Source organism: Drosophila eugracilis, unplaced genomic scaffold (genome assembly GCF_018153835.1).
Source record: "Drosophila eugracilis isolate 14026-0451.02 unplaced genomic scaffold, ASM1815383v1 contig_1914, whole genome shotgun sequence".
In the NCBI taxonomy this organism is placed as follows: domain Eukaryota; kingdom Metazoa; phylum Arthropoda; class Insecta; order Diptera; family Drosophilidae; genus Drosophila; species Drosophila eugracilis.
Genome location: NW_024572771.1, coordinates 91,351 through 116,695, shown reverse-complemented (window position 1 = coordinate 116,695; position 25,345 = coordinate 91,351). Strand labels below are relative to the sequence as shown.

Sequence of the window (25,345 nt, the reverse complement as noted above, 5' to 3'; positions counted from 1 at the left end):
GGCGGAGCAGTATCATCGGCGCTCATACGCCTGCCTTTGCTTATTAGCGAAATCAGTAATAAATTTGCCATTACGGCAGATTCTTCCAGTTCCGTTCTCGCTTCGATATCTTTGCTCACCATGTTATTGTTTATTAAAATTTTTAAGGAATCGAAGTGTGATATAAAATTAATTTTAGTTCGGAAAATTAATAAAATAAAAAATAAACGAGTGGTAAATTCCGAACGTAGGCAAGCAGGGGACTTGTCGAAGAATTTTCGAAAAAAAAAATTAAATTAATATATTATTTGTTTATTTCTTCGGCACTAATACGCCGCACGCACAAGCTCAGCCAAAATACCGAAAACGCTGTGAAAAACAACAACAATGCTTGCACTTGTCCAACGACCGAAACGAAAATGCAAAGAGAAGTCGAAAGTACTGGCAGCGATATCAGTGCGAGAGTGTGTATGTGTGGTATTCGGCTGGTGGCTCTCTCATTTATATGTAACGACACTTAGCGGATAATGAAGCACTGACCGATAAATAAGACACAACGCATATATAAGCGGGATGCAAAGTCCCAAGAAAATAGCGTTGAGGCTTGGAAAATGGCGTACATGTTGCAGGTTTAGGAGAGAAAATGCGCCCCAAAATGTTCCGCAATTTACATCAAGGAACCAGTTACAGAAAAAACAAGAGGAAACGCTATAGTCGAGTGCCGCGACTGTTTTACACAATTTTAAAATATTAATTTGAAGTAATTGTCTGGAGTCTGGAGTACTACAAGTAGTAGTACAATTTCATCTGTCCGACGAGTGTATGCACTATGCAGTAAATTAATTATTACAATTATCATATGGAAGAACTTTATACAGACCGTTTCAGCTTGTCCATAATTTAAAGACTAACAAGTGATGAAGGATCGCGAGGGACTTAACCACGCTACTGCAACTTAGTGAATCGAGATTGAAAAGCTTAGGATATGTTTCCAATGTCTGGAGAGAGGACAAATGGCCCAATTCAGCAGGATAGGTGATAATTTCCATGTTTAAGGATGCATCATTACCTCCTGTCAGTGCTAACATGCGATTCTGCGGGGCCGAGGGGGATGTCACTTCAAGAGAGTCTACAAGGAAATTATGGGCGATTGCGTCAGGGGAAGTTGTCCGCCCTGTTAGCGACAAGGTGATGTTCACACGTGTCCGTCTGGTCATTACATATTTCTTCTTTATTTCTGCCTTCTTGACTGTTTCCTTTCGGCATGTACAGCTTTCTGACCGATCTCAGATTTCTCACACTCACACTTGGCTTGAGTCCGTTGCCAGATGTCTTTCCTTGTCGCTGATCCTGGTCCGGGACTCCCTTGGTTGCTCCTTTCATCTTTTTCACTTTGGTCACCGGGCAACCCGCTATCGTTTCTTACGTGTTCCCGCTAGCCCGTAACCCGTGACTTCCTCTAACTCTACCGATATTCCAAATTTCCCACGTTTGACCGTTCCAAATCGGCCACCGTGCAGAAAGAACCCCGTCTCACTTTGCCGCTGCCATCCGTCTTTTCCTTTCTCCCCACGGAAACTTGCGATCATCCTGCCCTTCTTTATGCCTGGGTCTCGTTTATTGTTGTTTGTTTTGTGAGTTGCTATCTTCTTATTTTTTATATTAACTACTCTCACCTTTAAAGATTTAAGCCGTGCTTGGCCGTTCTTGGTTCTTTTATAGCTTTCTTTAGCTGGGCAAAAGACTTTCGATGCATTCCATTGGTGTTAATATGTTTTTCCAATTTTTTGATGATCTTCTCATTACATCTGATTAATACTGTTGTTGCTAGACTGTAGCACTTAGCGTCACGATACAGTTTTCACGACGTTAGCGTATATGAATCCTTAGCAGTTTTACCAAAATAACCTCCTGTTTTGATTGGGCCCTTCGTTAATCATTATGTTATAGTTCTCCATATCACCGTCATTCGTTGTCCGTCCTACAAGTTGTTGTTATATATGTTGTTCGTAAGTATTTATCCCTGGAACCAAAACAAAACAAGAAGAAACGCTATAGTCGAGTGCCACGACTGATACCCGTTACTGTTTTACATACGGCGTGGCCGTATAATAGTACAACCATAAGATGCGCTGGCATCTTTAGATTATACATACTAATCCCAACTTTCTTGCTCTAATAGTTCCTGATATTTCTGCGGTTTCAATTTTCCCTGATTTATGGGCGTTATATTGGCCGTGGCTGGTTGCTGAAATAAATTTGCGCTGCGTTAGGAACTTAAGAATCTACCTGCTTTATCTCTAATCTGTATCTCTTACTGTTCACCAGTTACTTCGCTATTGATACTGATCATGAATATATTTACTTTACAGGGTCGGAAACAGTAGAATACTACCTGTTACATACTTTTAAACGAATCAAATATACCCTTTTACTCTACGTGTAACGGATACAATAGTAGGGAATAAAAAGTCAGTAACTAAACGAAGTCTCTATCGCAAGCATTACCGTGCCTTTTCGCTTTCGTCGTCGCCGGAATAAAAAAATAAACCCCTTTAACTCACAAGATTTGGCGTAAAGGGAGGCGCAACCTGATTAAAGCTTTTCACTTAGTAGCCCGTCGCAAAAATTATATGAAATATGATCATATAATAATATGAAAAAATGAGTTACAAAAAAACTTCCTTTCGAATGCAATTTCGATCGCCAAGTGTTAAAATTGTTTATACTGTTTATTTTCCAGTTTTTGCGTTTCAATATAAAATTATATAAAATTTTTTCTATATTTTTAATTTTTATGGTTCAATGTTGAAGTAATCTAATCGGAGTCCTGTAAATTAAGTTTTTTGTCCCCTATTTAAAATTTTGCATTCGTGTAAAAGAAACCGGAAGATAGTGAGCACTGTAACCAAAAATTGTAATATAAAAAATGGCATGCACTAAAAATTAATTCTCATATAAATATTTATATACATGTATTTATATACAGCCAAATAAATATTTTAATAAAAAGGAAATCGTCTTTGATCGTTTAAACATATACTCTCAGTTGCATTAAATAGTGCGAAAAAATCCCCTAACCTTTTTCATAGTGAGCACCAATTTAGGGTTCATATTAAAGGCAGCAAAAGAGATTTATTTTTGTTATAATAAATTAATCACTTTTCCTGTCCTGAATTTTAACCCGTTTCCTAAAAAATTGTGGTACGTTCTTGCCCGCATTTTCCTTCCGAAAGTTTCTGCACTTTTCCCGCTATTTTCCCAAGCTTTATTTTCCGCATGAATAACGAATTCTTTCAAGCTATTTCACAAATCCCCTACGGTACAAACGTTTGGAATAACCCACTCTTTGTTTTAATTATTATAACAAAATACGATTTTTAAGAAATAACGGGTTTTTCTTATCTTTCTTTTATAACAAACCCTAATAAATATTATTATATAAACATAATAGCGAAAGGACTCTGGCAGCAATGCCATATATTCTCACGAATTCGGTGAAAGATATGGCAAAATTCGAAAGCAGAGACCTATGTCAACGAATATTCAGAAGCAAAATCCCCTTTTCAGGAAAATAAATTAGCTTGGTGTGTGATTTATGTGTCACGTTACAAATTTCCAAGCTGGTCTTCGAGCTCTCATTAGGTCTCCTGGCCAGCGTGGAGGCGGTTCTAAGCTCGAGGCCCATCGAAGCGCTAAGCGGCGACCCCAGCGCCGGTAAGGCTCTACACCCCAGGCATCTCCTGAACAGCGGCACACCATCGAAGGCAGTGGAGCAGTGATAGATGGCGTGTGTAAGGGCAATGCACGTCGACGCTGACTCAAGGTCCCAGTGAAGATAGCAGAGGCCACATACCGGCTCTTAGAATAAAAAGGTTATATTAGATTCCTTGAAAAGTATGTCTAAGGTAGAAGGAAGCCTTTCCGACCCTATAAAGTTTATATAATATATTCTTAATCAGTTCAGTAGCGAATTCGATTAAGCAATGTTCGTCTGTCCGTCTGTCCATATGAACGCTGAGATTTCAGGAGCTATAGATACACAGCTGAGATTATTCAGGCATATCTCCGAGGATTTTAAATGAATAATTCCTGTAAATCACAAGCTTAGCGTTGTCAATATAAACTAATATTGAATATCGACTTACAAAAATTTTAAATCAGAACATGATTTCACCATTTATTGGTTTAGTAAAGTTTGGTTGAAAGAGTTGGACGATTGTAATAAGTTACTACACTTTTTGACGTCTCAAGAATAAGGATCACCTATTGTGTCATCATTTTTATTTTTCTTGAAGAATTTGGCTATTAGTTTTCAACTGTTTGAGGTGGATATCGGATTAAATTTTTTACTTTTTTCTGCCATAGACACATCAACCAAGCAGGCAGAGGTATATATAAAACTTATAATTGCAAACGTGCCAAAAATAATAATGAAAATTTTAGAACGCACATTCTCCACAGTCATAAATTTGAAACTCGAGACACCACTTTCGGATATCATTCGGTAATGTCAAATTCGGTATGTCAAATTTTCGGTGGTAAATTCCTTAACTCCAAAGAGATTATTGTATAGTTTTATTAAGCATAACATATGCTACTTGGAAAAGAAGAAATGAAAACACCGCGTCCATAAGATGTGTTCTTTTATTGAAAAACTTCGAAATTCATAATCAAAGCCTAAAATAATATAAATATATACGGAACGCTGTTAATTGAGTGTAAAAATTGAATAAGACGGTAACTAACTGTCGTTCCAGATAACTGTTAACTGAAAGCCGTAGATCACTTGATCAATAAAAAAGTGAAATCATTTCTAGTTTCCATAGGGCGAAATTACGAAAAAGGAAAGTTTTTATTCAGTAAAAATTACAAAATGCCACTTTTAGTGATATCTTCTGATACATTGTGATTAAATGTAACCAAATGGTTAAATTAAGATAAAAAAAACCTGACAAACTATCTTTAGTGCCTAATCTCCCGTTTTCTTCAGTGGTTTCATTCCACACATTCGCTTATGACGACAATATATTTACTCTGGATTTTCTCTGTCTCAATTCAAAAGTTTTCACATTTTTAAACGATGGCATCTGGGATCTCCATTTAGTGTTTAAGTGTCAAACATACGACATATGAAAATTTTAATGGCAATTCCCATATCTTCTTAAAACAAAAAAAATTTCTCCCATATACACCAATTCTGATTCCGATTCATTAATGTCTGAAGCTGTCCCGCGCGGACTTACCTTGATGCCTTCTAACCAAACAAAAATTTAAATATGTTTATTAATATCACGCAATAGATCAACATAGGTATTTTAAATAACTATATCGACTTAATGCTACTCATAGCCGAAGACTTTTTTGATACTTTTCGCCTAAAACTATTTTTAAAACATTTAGATTTCTAACGGGATTTAAAGGGTTTTTTCTTAAATGCCCCAAAAATACGTATGCAATGCGAGGAGTAGCTGTGTAATGGAATTAAGCTCTAACTCTTTAACACAGTTTCGATGGTAAACGTTGTTTCAAATTTTAAATATTTTTGGATGGAAAAATAAAACAAATCATTTCTTCTAACTACCATATGGTGCCTACAATTACTCTGAATAAATATATTAAGAAACAAAAAAAACTAAAAAACAGGTAAAAAACAATAAAAAAATAAAAAAAACAAAAAAAACTCAAAAACAAACAAACAACAAAAAAAAATTATAAATTTTTGATTTGGAAGAAGACAAAAAGCAACGAAAAAAAAAAAATTATTGTACCGGGTAACAAAACCTTTGGTGGGAAAAAAAGGGGGGGGGTTTTTTCTCTAATTATATGTTATTTTTTGAAAGGAATTTTTTAAAAAAATATAAGATTTCTTTAGGTGACATTTAAAATCTTTTATTAATAAATTTGATCAATTATACAGTTTAGTTTATAAAAATAAACAACATTATTTTAAGCACTAACTAACTAACCAATACTGTTTTATTCAACTTAATACACAGAAAGTAGCGATCCCTGCCTCATTTCCTCAGGAAATTCATACAATAACTGCTGTTCGTCCCTTTTGTGAGGGCCTTATGACCTACATTTCTTAACAATTGAAGCAATGTTCCGAGTTTAAAATTTTGGGTAAATCGATAGATATTGACTAGAAGCCCATTCGAAAAGAAGTAGCCAGTTTTCCGCGGTTTGTGGCAGTGGCCGTGACCTACTGGAAAAAAATTCGAGCTGCGGGTGGAATCTCTAGAATATGTATGCTGATATTTCAGCAATTTTGGGTTTTCTTAATTTGGGGGGGGAAGGTTAGAGAGGGATGTGCGGTATGCTGAAATAAACTTACTTTGCATAGGCATCTCAAGAATCTGCATGCATAATCCCAGGTTTGTAGTTAGGTTTGATAAGAAAACAAGTTATTGGGTTCTTCAAAGTAAAAATTTATAATCATCGATTTAATAATTAAGAGTTACCGTGAATCCGGAAAATTATATCTTTGAATAACTTATTCCAATGATTTCAGGGGACACAATATAACCTTTCTAAGTGGTTTCAGCCGATTTTACAATAAAGGTCTGCTGAGAGTAACACCATCCGGACTTGTTGAATATATTCACAACTATACAAGTGGGATCTCTTGGGTTCAATAACGAATGGCTGGAGAAATGCCCATTAAGCCCCTGGGATGCTGGTCTGCGATATGCTTTCGAAGTAATTTTAAAGTTATATTCACTATTTACTTTACTTTAAAAATTTCCCAAAAAAAATATTTGCTATTTTTGATTAAATAAGATTTCACATACTTCTTTATGCTTTTACCAAAACTAGAGAACATTAAGAATATTTATTATTTGTCTTTAATCAAAAAAGAGACAAAAAACAAATTTGATGTAAGAGATTTTCATCTCGAGAGCTTCTTACGGGTGTGGAGATGTCATAGGGAACGGATTAGGTCTGTAGATAGTTAGTTAAAGCAAATTTAGCCGCTAGAAATCAGTTTTTATTTGTGTGAGGATTTCGAAGATCGTAATTCGGGTTACTCTAAATCTGGTAATGACGAGCTAAATTTGGCGGACCAAGTTAAAATCGGTTTAACACCATCACACATATTCTTTTTATTATACGTTGTTGAGGAATACCTATCGTCTTATAAAACATTTTCAAATCTGAAATTTGTTCAAGTTACTAAAAGAAATTTAGATCTTAAAATATACTAATGGGGTCTGTAATGTTACCGTATATGCACCACATCTGTTAAAAAAACACTTTATGGTTTTGCCAATAATTGAAATAGTTAGAAAAATTTGACATTGGTGAACAGGCTAAGATCCTTTCTTTGTCTTACCAACCATTTCATCATCCGTCACTCGTAGAGCCTAAAGGGTTATTAGAATCGTTGCTCAGGTAGAAAGAAGCATATCCGACATCCACGAATAGAAATGGCTAAAACAAGTGGAGACCTCCGACCGATTGAATTTTAAAAACTCGAAATGCTTTCGCATTAGGCATAAGGATAAAGGATACAAGATGACAAAATGAATTTGCCCTTACAATCGTAGCAGGAAGAGAGACTGCATTCAGAAGGAATCAAAAAAATCAAAAACAATACTCCTAAGGCAGATAAATCATGGGCGGACTGAGCAACCTGCTCCTCCAAGCTTGCAGTGATTGTACGGACGCCCCGGCACTTAGCACGCTCCCACGTCAGTTCTGGAAGTCAGGCGGTGCCGTCACTCAGCTCAGCATGTAAGGTGACATATATTATTATATCAAGCTTAATAATGAAAAGCGAATATTTATCATCAAAAATGAACTTATTGTTTTTCAAAGTATTCAGAATATTTATCCACTTTGAGGCGCTCAAACCAATTGGCGAAGCACTCCTCTAATATTTTCTGAGATTTTTAGATATGCCATTTTTCGTGATTTGTGGGCGTTAGATGTCCCGTGTGTGGATTGCTGCGCTGTGTATGACCAAGAATCTTCGCTTAATCAACTTTCTATCTCTTATAGTTCCGGAGATCTCAGTGCTGGACAGACGGATTTTAATGGCGGGAAGCTCGATCAAGCCTCTGCCATTGATCCTGACCAAGAATTTATAGTTCTTTATAGGATCGGAAAAAGCTTCCTTCTTTTTACCTTGATTCATACTCTTTTATACTAAAAAGACAGTGTCACAGGACTTACTTCACCATTCTGGATAAATACAAAAATAACAAAACAAAATAAAAATAAAAACATATAATCAAGTTATATTCCTCGAATGTGTAAATTTTTAACTTCCTACAAAGCACATACTGAGAAGAATCTATCAAGAATACGATACACAAAATATAGAAGAATGTATACAGCCCTGCCCATCGCGCCAATTAAAAAAAAAAAACAAGAGGAAACGCTTATATTCGAGTAGTCGCGACTATAAGATAATCGTTACGGTTTTACAAAATTTTAAAATATTAATTTGGCTTGTGGAAATTCAGAAGGCGCCACCCATTGTCAGAGTAAAGGCGTTGAGTAATTGATAGTGACGTCACACAGCATGAGGCCCCTATAACTCAAATTTCTTCATGAAATAGCGTGAAAATAATGTTCGGAATTAAAAAATCTTTGGTAAACCGATAGATATTAACAGAAATAAGTTATTTAAGGTCGAACGAAGGCATTCATAATAATATTATAGACTGGCCAGTTTTTCAAGGTTTAGACGTAAGAGTAGGCGTGGCGGATGAAACCTCAAGTCAAGTTTGGAGCATCATAAAAACCTATATGCTTAATCCGATCTTTCTATCTTTGTAGTTATCGAGATATCAGTTTTTCAAGAAAATGCAAAAACCGTCTTTTGAGCTTGGTGGGCGTATGGGTGGGCCCAATAATAGTACCACTATAAGAGACTGGCATCTAAAGATTATACATACTGAATTTCAACTTTCTAGCAATAATCAGTTCCTGCGATTTCTAGCTGATTTTAGGGTCCTTGCCCTGCGTAGGGACCTCAAGAATCTTCATGGTTAATATAACTTTGTATCTTCCCATAGTTCACAAGATCTCGGCGCTTCTGGACAGACGGACGGACAGACGGATGGCTCAAATTGACTTCGCTATTGATCCTGATCGAATAATATATATACTTTACACTTTTGCTTTTTACCTGTTGCATACCTTTTCAACGAAATCTGGTATACCCCTTTTACTCTACGTGGCACTGGAATAAAGACGAGTTGAAGAAGAAAGTGGGTAGACAGTCCCGTTTACTGCGCCACCGATTGTGAGCGTGAAAAATGAAACGCTACAGGATTCTCACAGTCGGCGTAGGGACTAGCAATGGATGGTACAACCATACGACAAACGATGACAAGCCGATTCAGACAGTAGGTTAGGAGGAGACGCAACCGAGAAGGACGACGACAGCAGGACTGTCAAGGTCGCCAAGAAGCAATTATTCGAGTGACCTTGAATTGTCGTATTTCCCGTTCGACTATATTTTTATTGCCAGATGTTCGATACAAATATGTCCAAAGCCAAGAGCTCGCGCTGCGCCCTACAAAAACATCAGCAGGGGGCAGCGGCAGCTATGACATAATATTTTATATTTTATGCTCACACATTAGGGCTTGCGAGAGCGCGAGAGATCCATATGCACATGTTGCCTGTGCGTTGTCAAGCTACTTAAAGTGTCGACAATTGCACGTCCCACGTAACGGGCTGTGGCGAGTTGGACCGATCGTATTTCTGTCGGCCAAATTTGTGTTTACGCAGAAGGCACGGTAGCACAATGTTGGCATTGGTACGGTGTGTATTCGAGACGATAACATGTGCATGCTACAGGAATTCAATTTTTTTGTTTTTATAAGTTCCACAGGCGCTAAACCCACAGATTTTTATATAATCTTTTCCCATTCCTGTGCCTCTATTTGAAAGTTTAGGAACTGTCTAAATTCGGGGTACTCTTGATTACATTATTAGTAAAGGAAATCTCGTTCATATATTTCAGGTGACAAAGTAATTGGGAAATGTTTCACCTGTTTTAACACTACACCATCAGTCAGGCATAATTGGCTGTCCATACGAATACAGTGTTTCGGAGAGACGAGCTCAAAGATTTATATAGATATTTCACAAAATAGATCAAATGGATCCTATATAAAACAAGATTATGATGAAAGGGGAGTTTAGGTGGGAATCAGCATACAAAGATGTTAATAACTTCGATCTAAAGATTGGAAAAGAAGTATTGCCAAAAGTAAGACTGGGAAAAAAAAAAGAAAAGCAAATAAATAAGAACTTTCTGGAACCTTTTAAGGTCGTTAGTATAAACGTAAAAATAATATAGAAAACAAGAGGAAACGCTATGAGTCGAGTGCCGCGACTATAAGATACCCAGTTACTGTTTTACACAATTTTAAAATATTCATTTGTTTGCTGGGAAAATTCAGAAGCCGCCACCTATTGTCAGAAAGAAGTATGTTGGGTAACTGATAGCGACGTCCCTGTATGAGGCCTTATAGCTTAAATTTCTTCGCAAGCAGCAAAATAATGATAAGACTTAAAACATCTTGGTAAAAGGATAGACAATAACAGAAAATAAGTTATTTAAGGTTAAAAAGAAGGCATTCATAACAATATTATACGGACGGTTTTCCACTGTTTGTGGGCGATTAGAGTGGGCGTGGTTTGATCGGAAAACCATTTCGGACCGGGAACATCCTTCAACCATGCTACCGTAAACTTATTCAGGCTTATAACTTATTGTTACCAAAGATCTCAGTTTTTCTAAAAAGAAATGCGAAAACCGATTCTTTTGGAAGCTAGGTGGGCGTATGTGGGTGTGGCCATACGAGATGCGTTAGCATCTAAAAGAGATATACATACTGAGGTTGAACTTTCTAGCTCTACTAGCACTCGCACTCATAGCGCCATAATCCTTGTTTTTGTTTTTTTGATATGTGTGAGTGTATTTTGCTCTGTCAATATCTTGGTCCAAGCAGGTCTTGAGGGTGGTGGTCTTAAGTCTTCTTTTGATTCGCTTGCTTGGTTTAGCGCTGTTTATTTCAGCGGTGCCAAGTTCTCTGGCTATTGTCTATTGGGTTGCCCATTAGGTCTATCCATGTATTTCTGAGCCAGTTTCTGTAGCTTGTTTCTAATTTTGGTAATTTGAGATCACGTTCGATGTGTCAATGTTACGAATAAACCGCGTATCTACTGTTTTCAATTGCAGAACCCGGATTTTATTGAGGTTGGTTTGCCGCAATCCCATAAACATGAAGTCCGTAGAAAAGACTTGGAGCCAATATTGACTTGTATATTTTCACCTTACAGCTAAGTGCCAGCTTGTTGCGTGGTGTGAGAAGCCAAGCCATCATCGAGATACTTTGGTTCAGTGGGAGTGTTGAACACAAGTAATGTGCCACACTGCCAAATGTGAGTTTCTTGTCCAAAGTGACACCGAGGTACTTATATGCAGAAAGTGCTCGATTGGACTTCCGGGAAGGCTGACTCCCACGGCAGCTGCTACGAAGATTGGTGAACGTCACATTGGAACATTTGTCTGCGTGTACGCAAATGTTCTGGTTCATGGCTCATTTGTGAAACATTATCGTAAGTAAGTATCCTGTACAGAATCAGCCTTGCCATGATTTTCTCAGAGATGACAGAATGCCCATAGACCTGAATGAATCTACGTCAGTCGGGCGATTTACCAGGTTTTGGGATTATAAATATATTCGCCGATTTCCAAGTATCCAACAGTTAGTACGCTGTTGAATATCGACACCAGAAACTGCAAGGCTTGATCCGGAAATAGTTGTCCAGAAGTTCTTTACCTGGTGTTTTCTTCGGTGATAATTTACCTATAAGGTATTTCACCTCTGTCATTGTGACAGGGGTTAAACAGCTGTGAGTAAAGTGACAGGGCTAACAGGCAGGCTAATTTGAAACGGAGAATCAGAAACTCTTCAACTTGTCGACGTTGTTTCCTAACACTTCAGCTTTTTTAGGGGGCTAGTACGGCACTAGCAGCCTGAAGGGCCTTATGGGCAGAGCCTTATACTGTTTTGTTATACTCCACTGCGATTAGTTAGAACTAGCGTCTGTGTCCAGATTTTTCACAAAAATCTGTCTATAGATTCTCGTTTTCTTCATGCGAGTGCCTTGCTTAAGCAGTTTGCCAGCCGATTATAAATCTATCCGATCTGTTCTTGCATACTGTCTTCTTCCTCTAAGCTTTAGATTGAGAAGTGCCCAAATTCTGGGAGGTAGCTGGAGATGTTTAGGGGTCTGCACCCTTTCTGGGTGCAGCTATCTCATCAACTTGGTTTCTGATTTGAAGGTTCCTGGATTTGCAAATTAACCCCCCCTCAGTTGTTCTAGGAAGGCTTTAAAAGCGTTTATATTAGCTTCTCTGGGAAGGAGTTGCAAGCGCTGTGGTTTTTGTCTCAGGTGTGGTATGCAGTGTGGCCATGTTTGTTTCTGTGAAAATCATTATGTCAATGGTATGGACGCTGAAGAAAGTTTGAAGCTTTTTGGATATTCGAATTAAACCACTAGCGTTCCACAATCCAATAATTAATGTTGGTTAAATCATTTCGACAATCGTGCAATGAAAACCTGTACCAGCTCTGAAAGCCTTCTTGGATTCTGCATTATTCTGCAGCAACTTAAATAGAGTATTTAATTTGGTATTGATGTCACGGATTGCATTATCTATCGCAGAGAACTTTTGGTTGAGCTTAGGATCGGAAGGATGGCATCACTCTGTAGAGTAGTGCCACTGCTTACTTGCATATCCCCTTTGGTCGAGATATATCAGCATACAACATGTTCGTTCTTAGTGCCTCAGTTGGGTCTAAACTCACGATCTTCTTAGCGCCAGCTGGCAAAGGTAACCCCTGGTGTTGTGGAGCAATTCTAATACTCTGTAATCCTCTTACAGGCTGATTTGATTTTTAGGAAATTTAATAATGAAATGTAAAAACGTTTGTGGATTGTAAGATTTTTACGGACGCTACTGACAAAACATCTTAAATTGCAGTCTCGGTGGGCTCTTCCAACCACAGATTCTCTAGGTCTGTATGTTTTAATATGCTAAAGCTAACGGACATTGACTTTGGCAAGAGCTACTGCAAGCATAAGATTTTTGCAACTCTATTGTCATCATTATATTTCGAGTTAACAACATCTCGAATATATGTCCCGTGTCGACCTGGGACTCTTTAGCCGACCTCAGAATTTGGTTGACAGTGGTGGAAATTCTATTGATTTGGTCTTGTACTTCGTTGTTGATATTTATTTGTCTATTGTTTGCATTATATAGTTGGAATTCGTTGAATTTAATTTATTCAAAATCTTCTGCGTCTGATGTTCCCGCCCCTATCTTTAATGCTGTTCCTAAGAAGTCTAAGCATCTGGCTACTCTAAGGTTAATGCTCAGAGATTCGAGCAGGTCGCGTTGATGAGCGGTGTCAACGCTCAAAAGCTTTCGCATATGTGATTGGGGGAACATGTTGGTTATCGCTTCAGTTTCTATTATAGCGCGTAATTCGTAAAACGTAAGCGAATTCCTCCCATACTAAAATTCTACCATCGACATTGGGAATGTACTTAGCTTTAGAGTAGTCCGTGACATGCGCCGATGTTGCGGTAAGAAGGAACTAGCAGGGGAATGGATATAAACCTGTAATTTGAATATATTGTAATTGTTTGAACTAATGGGGTATCCCACCACCAAAGAGTGAAAAATTAAGCATGACTAAAATTAAAAATCCCTTCCCCTTAATGAGGACTGTGGTCCCCATGTCCGCTTCTACCATTTTCTCTTCAGACAATGATAAGTGTTTGTTTCCTAGCCGCCTGTTGGATTTTACCAGGTCTTTTTCGCCACCCTGTTCTGTCGGGAAGCATTTTCCATGTTTCTAAGCTTATCTTGGGTGAGTTTTATCCTATTCTGAACCTCATACTGTGGTTTATCCGACTGTGTTAGAATTACGTCGGCTGGCCTCTTATTAATGACGGAATGGATAGATTTATTATATCTGGCTGTGGCCAGCAAGATTAGATCGACGGTGTCACTGAGGCCTTTATAAATTTTAAGGCATGTAGCAAGCTCTAATAGAGTGCTTGTCCGTTTAAGACACTGTGGAGGGGCGGTGCATTCGAGATGCTAAGGCCGAAATGGGCTTCCAGCATGGTCATAATAGTGTGCGAATTCAACGACGGTTCGATATCGCAATATATGAGTTTGGCTTTCGGGAAACATTCATGAGTTGTAGTAGTGCCGGTTTAATGTCCTCTATAGTTCTAGAGGTGATTGGCTGGACCATCGCAAATTTTGAGAATTGGTCAATGCATGTAAGAAATATTTCTTGTCCGTTGAGAAGATGTCTATGTAGAACATTTCCCCAACATGGGACGGGACTAGCGTTTCCCCAAGCACATGCTTTTTGGGATGCCTGTCATATTTAGCCTTAGCACATGTTTTGCAGTTAGCGACGATTTCTCTAGCTAGTTTGTCCGTTTTCGGGAAGTTATATTCGGAGAGTATCTGCTTCACATTATCTTGGGCCGATCTGTGAGCCTTGCTGTGCTTAACAGTGAGGATTTCTCGCCTCTCAGCGGCTGCAAAGATGTCCGTAACCCGGTTCTTGAATGTCAATGTTGTGTCGTTTCTTGATTCCGAAGAGTATGAAGCGGCGTTTTGATGGAAAGCGTGCTTCCTCCAGAGTAATCTGGTTCTGAAAACAATTTAAAGGGTTGCCCGTGGTCTTAATAGTGTGGGTAAGCGACAGCTCACTGTGAATCATGGCCACGCTTCAAAAAGCTTCCTTCTCTCCCAAAACGTTATGTTGCTGTCTTGAGAGGGCGCCGGACTCGTCGATGCAGGCTGTACACCTTTTGATTTTCGTATTCGGATTGGACTCCGATACTGCGAAGGTCAATGGTTGATGGTCAGTAAAGATATTGATATTTTATTAGTGACGTAATTTGGCCAGCGCACAAACTATTGCTAACAGCTCCCTCCCATTGGTGGCAGTGTTAACTTCTCTGTCCTTTAAGGTTCTCGATATCATAGTAATGGGCTGTCCCTCTTGGGATAGCACCGCGCCAATGGCGTAAGCTGAGGCATCTGCCGTTAGATCAAATGCTTTTTTATGGTCGGGGTACCTGAGGATGACATTCTCGGAAGCCAGAATGTTACGCATCTTATGAAAAACTAGCCGTTGCGGCTCGCTGAACTGCACCTGGATAATTTTGGACCTCTGTCTGCTGACACTACCATATTCCCCTTTCAGGATGTCCGAAATGGGCTAGTTGTTGACGCAAAATCTTTAATAAAGCATCTTTAATAGCTGGCCATGCCCAGCAATGATCTAACCTCGAAAACGTTTTTGGGTTCAGGGAATTCCTAAGTGGCGTTGATTTTTTCTGGTAGCCCCGTTGTCGGTGACTATAAAACCCAAAAAACTAACTCTTTTTTGAAGAATTGAGATTTTTGTGTTGATATCCTCATATTAGCATCGTAAAGGCTCTAGAGAAGCCAATCTACGTGCTGAATGTGGTAGTTTTCGTGCTCTAAGACGATAACATCATCAACATAGACATTACAAAATTTGCCGATCTGCTCTACATCGTCTATAGTTCTTTGGAAACTGCTGGCAGCATTTTTTAGTCCAAATGGCATTCTGCGAAACTCGCACTTTCCTACATTAACGGAAAAGGAAGTTTTTCACGGTCAGGTTCTGCCAGTGTGATTTGGTGGTAGCTAGACTTCAAAACGAGCGTTGTGATGTTTTTGGCTTTGCCTAAATTCCCTAGTGTCATAGATATATTTGGCATGGGATAGCGATCAGGTATTGTCCTCTCGGTCAATTCGCAAAAGTCCAATAAGAGACGCATTTTACGTTTTCCCGTTTCGTCGGTCCGCGAAGGTTTTTTTCCTGTCGCAGAGCATTTTCAAAAATGTTTTTCTGACTTAAGGTGGCGCATCTGAGCATTCCACTTCAGTAAAGTTAACGGCTATGCACGGGCATCCGGCCAGACGCTGTGTCAGCATTTTGGCCGGAGCGAGCCCGGACGATAGGTCATTGCCCATTTCCTTGAATTTTTCGATGCAGCAAACTATTCCTGACTTCATAAGAATTAGCTATTTCTTTCTGCATTTTATCACTGTTTAAATCTGTCATGATTTGCGCTACGTCCTGATCACGCTTTTGTTCGGATATAAACCAGTTGTGAGTTATACTTGCCAATTTAACTCGTACTTCCTCTACGTTACTTGAACTTTCTTACGCTGCTACAGTGACGGGATTTCTAGATAATCAGTCAACATGAACAGAATTTGGATGTTGCTTTTGACAATGTTGTCGCCTATGCCTCTCAAAACTACTAAGTTATTTAATTTTTTTCCGGCTAGCTTCACGCCGACTGTCTTTTTTACCAGAGAGCAGTCAGATCCCGAATCGAAGAAAAATGGAAATTTCTCACCAAATTGAATTGCAGTCCCTTTAGGCTGAAGTAATGCGCACATGTCCACTCTTCTTTCGTTGCTACTTCGGCTTGCTGTTGCTGTTCCCCTCGTACACACTGATGCGGTATGTCCAATGCCGCCACACTTGAAACAAGTCACCGTTGATCTCTCTCTCACTATCATCGATATGTTGTTCCTATGGCCTAGTCTAGTGTCGTCTCGCTCTTCTGTTCTTCTTTTGCGACATTCTTTTGCTTTATGTCCAAGTTTTCCGCAATTATGACATCTACTCGGCGTCTGCATTTTAAATCTATTTTTTTCGGGGCCCTTCTTTCCAGAAAGTTCTAAATTTCTGCTGAACGTGTGCGCCTTGAGTTGTTGGCGATCTCCTCATGGGTAATAATGTAATTAATCGACTGGAATACACCGAGAGGCATTCATTTGCATTGGGACGTCCCTTGAGCATATTAAGCAACACTACCGCCGGTGTCTCGTTGCCTTCGTAGCGTTCCATGAACAATTCTCGTAACTGCGACCAGCGCATTCCAGGAAAACAAATTGGCGACAGCCACTGCGACGCACTACCGAGCAGCGACTTCCTAAGCGTTATCACCAATCTCAATGTCCTTAGAAATTATTAACTTGCATATTTATTACACTTGCCGTTTTCCTGACCAGTATTTCCCACACAACGATATATACTTTCAATGAACTCTCAGGCGTCTTTAATCGATAGTTTATTTGCCATCCTTGTGTTTCTTATCCTTCTTATAACTATATGACGTGCATCCTGGGCTCTTATGTATACTCAAAACTAATACGATTGGTTCTAGCAGTAAAACTTACCTGTATACCGTATAGATAACATTAAGTTATATTATATATATATATATATATATATGTATATTTAAATGACACCATTGCAATAAACAATATGAGGTAATGTATAAATATTTAACAAGGCAGTATTGGGTCCTTCAGAGCATTACTTATGGCTCTACAATGATATAAAATTTAATAGCTTGCTATAATATAATGTAATGTATTGTATGACTAAATTGAAAATGTATAGCTTCCTTAACAATGGGAACTTAAAAAAAACACTTATTCGATGACTTAACCAATATATGATTTGTTTTATGTTAACAGTCATGCGACGCTATGCTTGGTGATTCTGAGATCATGGAACTGTCAAACAGAAACTTTGATTTGGCCATGTTGGACGGTGCTTTCCCAGAGTGCTTTTTGGGAATGATGTACCATTTCAAGATCCCGTTCATGTATATAAACACGGTGGGCTTTTACACAGGCAGCATCTCCACTGCAGGAAACCCCGTCAGCTATGCTATAACTCCGAACTTTTATTCTCGATTTACGGACACAATGACTCTTTATGAACGAATAATCAACACGGCCATGCAAATCGGACAAACACTGATGCATATGGTGAGTGGTACGTGAACTTTTACTTTCCCTCTATTAAAACCCTTTTCCTTTTAATAATAGTATGTAATGCGTCGCACACATCGTGTATTACGAAAGCATTTAGGTGCCCATATACCGCATCCTTACGAGATGTCACGCAATGTGAGCTTCATTTTGCAGAACGGTCACCCAGTCCTTTCGTATCCTAGACCCTTTAATCCCAATGTGGCAGAAGTGGCTTGCATTCATTGTAAGCCAGCAAAAAAACTTCCTAGTAACATTGATGACTTTATAAGTGCTTCTGGAGTTACGGGATTCATTTATGTTTCTATGGGTTCTTCGGTTAAAGCTGTAAACATGCCAGCGAGACTGCGTCACATGCTTGTAAAGACTTTTGCCCGCCTTCCATATCACGTATTGTGGAAGTATGAAGGCAGTTCTGCAGACATAAAAGACCTTACTTCTAATGTAAAACTTTTACGATGGCTACCACAACAGGACATTTTGGGGCATCCCAAGATAAGGGCGTTTGTAACCCATGGAGGATTGTTAAGCATGTTTGAAACGGTATATCATGGAGTGCCCGTTGTCACAATGCCGGTATTCTGCGATCACGATGTTAACTCAGCTAAGGCCGTGGTCGATGGTTATGCAGAAAAATTGGATCTTCAGAAGCTGTCCGCTGATGAACTGTACAAAACTATTATGAAAGTAATACACGATCCCAGATACAGAAATGCGGCGCGGTATCGCCAGAAACTCTTACTCGACCACCGATCAACAGCTTTGGAAACAGCTATTTACTGGACTGAGTATGTGATGCGTCACAAAGGGGCTTATCATCTACAGACTCCCTCCCGGAATATGACGTGAGCTTATATAGGTCTCCTAAATTTAATAATATTAATATATTTCTCTGAACGCAGGTGGTGGCAATACTATTTAATCGATGTATTTGCGGTTTATTTACTTTTATTATGTGGCTTGATTTTTCTACTGAAGCACTTTGCTTTCCGTTCTGAAAATCTACTTTGTCGTCCTTCTCTGACTGCATTATATTTAGTTCCAAAAACGGAATCAAAAAAGTTGTAGTCAGATATGAAAATAAGTTTTTTGTCATTAAACTGTTAACACAATTACGGGCATATTTTTTCTATTCTCCCTTAACCGAAAGATAAAAAAACAATAAAATAACTGCAAATATATTCCACGCTTGTTTCGTGAAAGCAAAATACTCGAAATTACCTATGCCTAGGATGCTGGGCACGATTCCATTGGCTAGCGGCGATCACCAACCTCCGTTGATGTTGTTGCCAAAATAAAAAAGTTTTTTATAATGGGAACTAATGACCGAATTTCAAGAAATACTAACTATTAATGTCTAAGCCTTAAATCCAAAAGTAGGGAAACAGGATTTTTCATCACTATCTACAACAGCGAAGGAAGCTCGGACCTGGCAACCGCCTTTCCCCACCTTGCAGCAGGAGAGCCATTTTACACGTCAAGATAAAGCATTTTTCAAGACCTTTCCAATGGAACACCAAATTTAAAATTAATTTTTATTAAAACTCTTGTCGGGAAAAGTCATCTAGCTGATACTAAAATCATTAATTACAATTTGGTCACTGACAAGAACAAGTGTATGCTTAATTATCTATTTATCTGGTGACAAGCAGATATAAGCTCACCCGAGTCGCTGATCGCTCGGCTCATTCGATCTTTGTCGCTGTAGAAGCGCAGTCGCAGCGTAGCGCAAATAAAAAATAGAAAACAACTCTTTCGGCCTTTTCTTTTTCACCGTTCACGGCACCGCTTTTAATTTATTTATATATTATTTATGAAAAGGGTAGCATAAATTAATGCCCTCATCAAAACATTTGTTGACCCCGACGGTTCGTCAACGCAAAAGTTAATAAACAAAAGTAATTAAGTTCTAAGCGCATTTTACACAATTCGCTTTTAAGGGCCAACAACATAAATTCAATTCACATCGTTTGTACGGTATTTGCATATACCTGTAAGCCATAGTCAGCATCGGTTGCTTAACAGTTCGCAAACTTTTGCACAAAGTCGAGCGTTACACAATTTCTCTTGTTGAACGGAGGTATTTTCGGTTTTCGGTTCCATTCTACCCGCTTCTTCTTTTCTTCGAGATAGTCGAGAGAATGAATTCCGACTACTTCTGCTCTGAACTTAACCTCGAACGGCTAGAAATTGCACAGATGATATCCGACGCACGCATAAGATTTACCACAGCATATTGCGAAACAAAAGTAGGAATCTGCCGCTTTTTACACAGCGAGAAATTCAACTGAATTCAAGACCTACCAGACTGCCGAAACAAACGAGGATTTGTCAAATGTACAGGGCCTATGAATTATTTTATTGATTTTACGCTTTGATAATAAACTGTTACATTTCCAGGCACTCGTTCGGTCATTATTCAAGCTACCAGGTGTAGAGAAGAGATCCACCAGTAGTTTGCGGCAATTGAGCGACAAGGCACAGTGTAACGGTGTTTTAATCCATCTCATCTCTTCGAAGCTGGAACAGAACCAGGAGAGGTGGGAGAAGGGTGTGCCTGCCAAGGAACTGCCAGCATGGGACAAATATTCCACATTTTTCGATCTTCGATGCAGCATGATGGATAACTTGGACACTTAGCAAACAGGTGGAAAATGTAGATAGCAAAACAGGTGGGAAATGTAGGTAGTAAAAGTCATCGCCGACCTTTACTGTTTCGTCTTCGGCATTACTATTACGTACCCTATAAGACTTCAAGGAGCATTATTTGACGAAATGCTCACAATTTCTAGGATTGACTTAAAAGACATCGCACACTCTTCCTGCTTCGTCTTCGGCATTACCATTACGTGCCTTATGTGAGTTCAAGCAGCATTATTTGACGAAACGGTCACAATTTCTAGGATTGACTTTAACTCAGCGCTACGATAAAGCTAAACGGATGCATCTCTGTTTAAATTGCCTATGGAAGGGACACAGCTTACGGCAATGCAGATCTGGGAGCTGAAGGAACTGCCACTAGCAACATGACACTCTTCTGAATATGCAATCGCATCCCATTGCACCCTTTCCGCAGCATTGTCCTGAAATGCCACACATACCGAAACTTTAGTTTCTGTAGCTCCGCCAAACCACTGTCAGCAGCTTTGTCGCCAAATAATACCGCGCAAAAACCGCGCTGTCGTATTCGTACCATGCTGGGCCTATCTTAATTCGGGCTCTCTGGTCAGGTAATGAAAAGTATAGCGCGTCGCTCGTAGCTCCCGTTACCCAGTCAATCACCGATTATCATCTAAATGGAAAAAACCGGAAAATCTCGAGCTGGCCGATCCTCTCTTCTACAAAAGTCAGCGCATTGACTTGCGTATTGAAGTAAGTATACTTTCAAGCTGCTTTTGTGTATTTACTTTTTCTCCGGTTTTTGGAAATTAATATAAAGCATGCTGTGATGATTTTTATTGCAAATTGAGCATGAAATTCCGCTCTGGCATTTCTTTTGTTAAATGAGTGTTTTAAACATTTAAAACATAAGGAAGCTTTTTAACTTTTTCCATTCTTTCTGATGGATTTAAAGCTTTACATTTTTTACAATACAATATTGGGTGCCCCACACCTTTGCAAATGGAACAGCTGTTAGTAAACAATTCTTTTGAACTGTTACTGAATGTATTCTTTCTAGAACTTAATCTTTACTCTAAAAATTTTATTTTCGGACAACAGTTGAATTTCATTTTTGTTTTTTTTAAATGGCTTTCATATATAAAAGAACCTCTTTGTCAACCTCGTCAGAAATTTGTCCCTTTAATTTTATCATGTGAATTGACTCGTTTATAGTCTCAATAAACATTTTAAACTGCTTCTCTGATCCCAATCTTTGGAATCTCCAAAAAATGTGGGTACCGCTCTATCGCTTTTTCTAACCTGCTACTACTAACTTTATGATCGATTTCAATTTTGTCTGCCTTTTGCAGGGCTTCTTCAATTTTAGTTTTAATTTTTTCAGATGACGACATCATGGCTTCAAAATGCTTCTTTTTAAAATAGTCGTGATCGACTACTCCAATTCTTAACAGTGACGAATTATTTTTTACACATTCGGACTTTAAATCTTCGAACTGTTTAATATAATTTAAACATAGGCTTGCAAGCTTTTCTAAGTGTCTACTGTCTTCTGTTATATCTACCTGCGTTTTTATAAGGTCAATTGTCTCAGCAGACATCATCTTAATTATTTTTTAACTTAAATAAAAAAAAAAAAAAAAAATAAAAAAATATTAAAAATAAACATAATAAAAATATTTTTTAACGAGTTAATGTAATGTAAGCATGCTGTTTTTTGAAAGATGGTGGAAATGGACATTATATGTTCATTAAAACTATTTCTATATGTATCATATCACAAAAGTCAAATGAAGACATCCGTTTTCACTACTATATACGCCACAGTTTTCCGCGTTTTGTGGGCGTGGCTCCATGGACATGTCTTAATGGACTTCGCTATTGATACTGTTAAAGAATATATTTACTTTTGATTTATAACGGATCCAATTTACCGTATAGCTATTACGTTTTTCGGTTTCTTTACCATTATTTTCCACTCACATATTTACTGTGCGGAACCATTACTCCTATCAAGTGGACATGCAAACAGAACATCTATTTATAAGAATATTGAATTTAATATTTATAATTTTTTATTATATTATAAATATTCTCATTTTCCTGTAAAATAATCGACCAATGATGTAATTGACCTAAAAGATTATTATCAGTTTTGTCAACCAAATTTACATGAAATCATAGAACGTGGTATGACAGAATAAAGAGCCTCTAAACCAGGGTGTTTAAACTTGAGCATTTACTAATACTAATACTAAAGGCAATCAACGATGGCGACTTGCAGAACCACTTCGACCAATTTTCTGGAAAATATGACATATATATATATGAAGTAAGGACAAAGTTTTCCGAGCACACACAAATTACAATTATTAGATATAGATTCAGTTCGGCTTCTGAATTTTAGTTTGGAAAATTGATCAAGATACATACAAGATTGAGATTTTAAAATTCTTTCTACAAAATTTCTGGAAAAAATTGCGGACAAATGCGTACGAGGGTATCTTTCGGATTGACTACTTAACAGTTTTGATAAGTTTAATGATACCCAGTTTCGAAGCATTGATAGTTTTTATAATTCTCTTAGCGAAGAAAATTGTAGGTCTGAAGATTACAGACTATTAGGGATTCCTAAAAGCTTTACCTAGAAATATGTCTTCAGAAATGGTTACATGTATATAAATTTTTGTATATATAAATTTTCTTAGTAAATATGAAATACTTAAGGTCCCAGTGAACTAAATAACTTCTTAAGTTACATTGATGTAATTAATTCATAGGGATGGGCTATAATTTAACATTTATCACTTTCAGGGTTTTTTATTTATGACTGCAGAAGAAATTAAAATATATATTGTAATGTATTTATTGTAAGATATATTTTAGAAGTTGGCCTGGAATACCCACATGTCATGATTGTCATGACTCCTTATAATTAGTTACTTATTTGCCCTTAAGTCAAAGTCCAACCATGCAGACCAACTTGACTTTTAAATGTGGTTACATAAATCATTTAAAACAGTTTTTTTTTATTTTAAGAAAAAAACTATTTTTTTTGCTAACGAATTCATCACTCATTTAACTGCCCCGCCAAATGTGAAATAAAATCTAAATTGCAAGTGTATAAGTGTTCATTTTTTTACTTCTTTGAACACGTGCACTCATTTTAAAAACTATATTCTATGGGTTGATGATTTCTGTGCCAGAATCCATACTGATTAAAAGGACCTGCGGGTGGTGAGGGGAAATCCTAATGACAGGGAACGGCGGATAATGGGTTTCGGGGTGGGGAAAACCACGATTTAGATCTTCAATTCAAATCTTTAAGCAATAAAACACACAATACTCTTTCTAAAACATTCATAAAGTCGACTTAAAGTGGAAATTTTCCGAGATTAATGATTCCAGCTCCGGTGAAATGTTTTTGTCGAAGTCATCGAATACTTCCCTTAGGTTTCGATCCAAGGAATCCTCTGATTCATCGATGACCACCACATCAAAGTCTTGGTCACGATCCGATCTGATGGCCAATAAAGTTTTAAAGTTTTACGCCCATCAAGATCGAAAGACGATTTTTACTTCTTGTAGAAATGCTGATATCTCGGTAACTGTAAGTGATAGAAGGTTGAGATTAAGCATGGATTAAGCGTATTATTTTTGTACTATCGGGCAACTCCCACTCTAATACCAACAAAAAGCGGAGAACCAAAAACACTTAAATCTCCGAAGTTCTAAGATATAGGGAGTTCGGATTAGACATATATATCCCGCAGCTTGAAGTTATATATTAATGCAGCCTCGAAAACTCTATCGCCCACAAGCCGCGGAAAGCTGTGGTGTCCATGGTATTAAAATGTATTTCTTCGTTTGACTTTGTATGACATTTTGAGCTTAATATGGGCAGTAACGTCATAGCAAGTGTCGCGGAACGGATTAGGGCTATCGATATTTTGAATTTAGTGCCGCTTGAAGTCAGTATTATTTGTGTGAGGATTTCAAGGGTTATTTTATTCGGTCACACTAAATCGGGCGATGACGAGCTTAATATTGGCCGATTTGCCACTGATTTGCGCCATCACAGAGAGAGGGAAGAGAAATTGCGCTATGTAAGCTAATGAATTGTATTTCAGGTTAAGTTAACTGATGTACATATTTCAGAATAACACACTAACCACTATTTCCAACACACACTCTTGTTTTTCTTGTTATCGCTAATCTAACGGCGACTTCAACTTGTGTTCTGAAGGCATTTCCCCGTGATTGGCCGAGCGGCGTCATTACATTATTCGCACTCTGCGAGATGATGCCCACAAAGCAATCGCCCCGGCGGTGCCCCAGACTGGATGTCGCGGGTGTTCCCGCCACTGCGACCACCTCAGCCACAGAAACTGGCAACCAGGCCAGCTCTGAAAGGGTGGCTTGTGATCGGCAGCGGCCTCATACTCCAAAGGAAAGTGGAACAGCCGCCAGGAAAGCGGCAAGTAACCTGTAGCCCGATCCATCGGGGCAGATTACGGACTCCACGACTGTAGAAGTGTAGGCCCTAATGGAAAGGATTGCACATTTACAATAGGAGCTGGTGAATTCAAGCGCAAGTGAAGGACAAGCAGATGTCGCCAGGGATCCCGTTGGAATCGGGGCACGCGGCCTTTACGGTTCAGAAGTGGGATAGTTGAGGTTGGATATGCGTGGATCGGAAAAGTTGTGCTAGAATTCCAGGAAAAGCAGCAAGAATCATCGGCGTGGAATGTTTGCCATGGGATGTGTTCCCAAAGGTCTATGTGACCAAGGAAATTGCAAAAAACGGATGTGTTCCATTTCTACGTGGCAGACGGATTCAAGGCAAAA

General features: G+C 38.4%; 1 pseudogene; it reads left to right on the top strand.

The window, feature by feature from the left end:
• Nucleotides 1-6,342: 6,342 nt before the first annotated feature.
• On the top strand, nt 6,343-18,991 carry LOC121529824 (annotated as a pseudogene).
• The last annotated feature ends 6,354 nt before the right edge of the window (nt 18,992-25,345 follow it).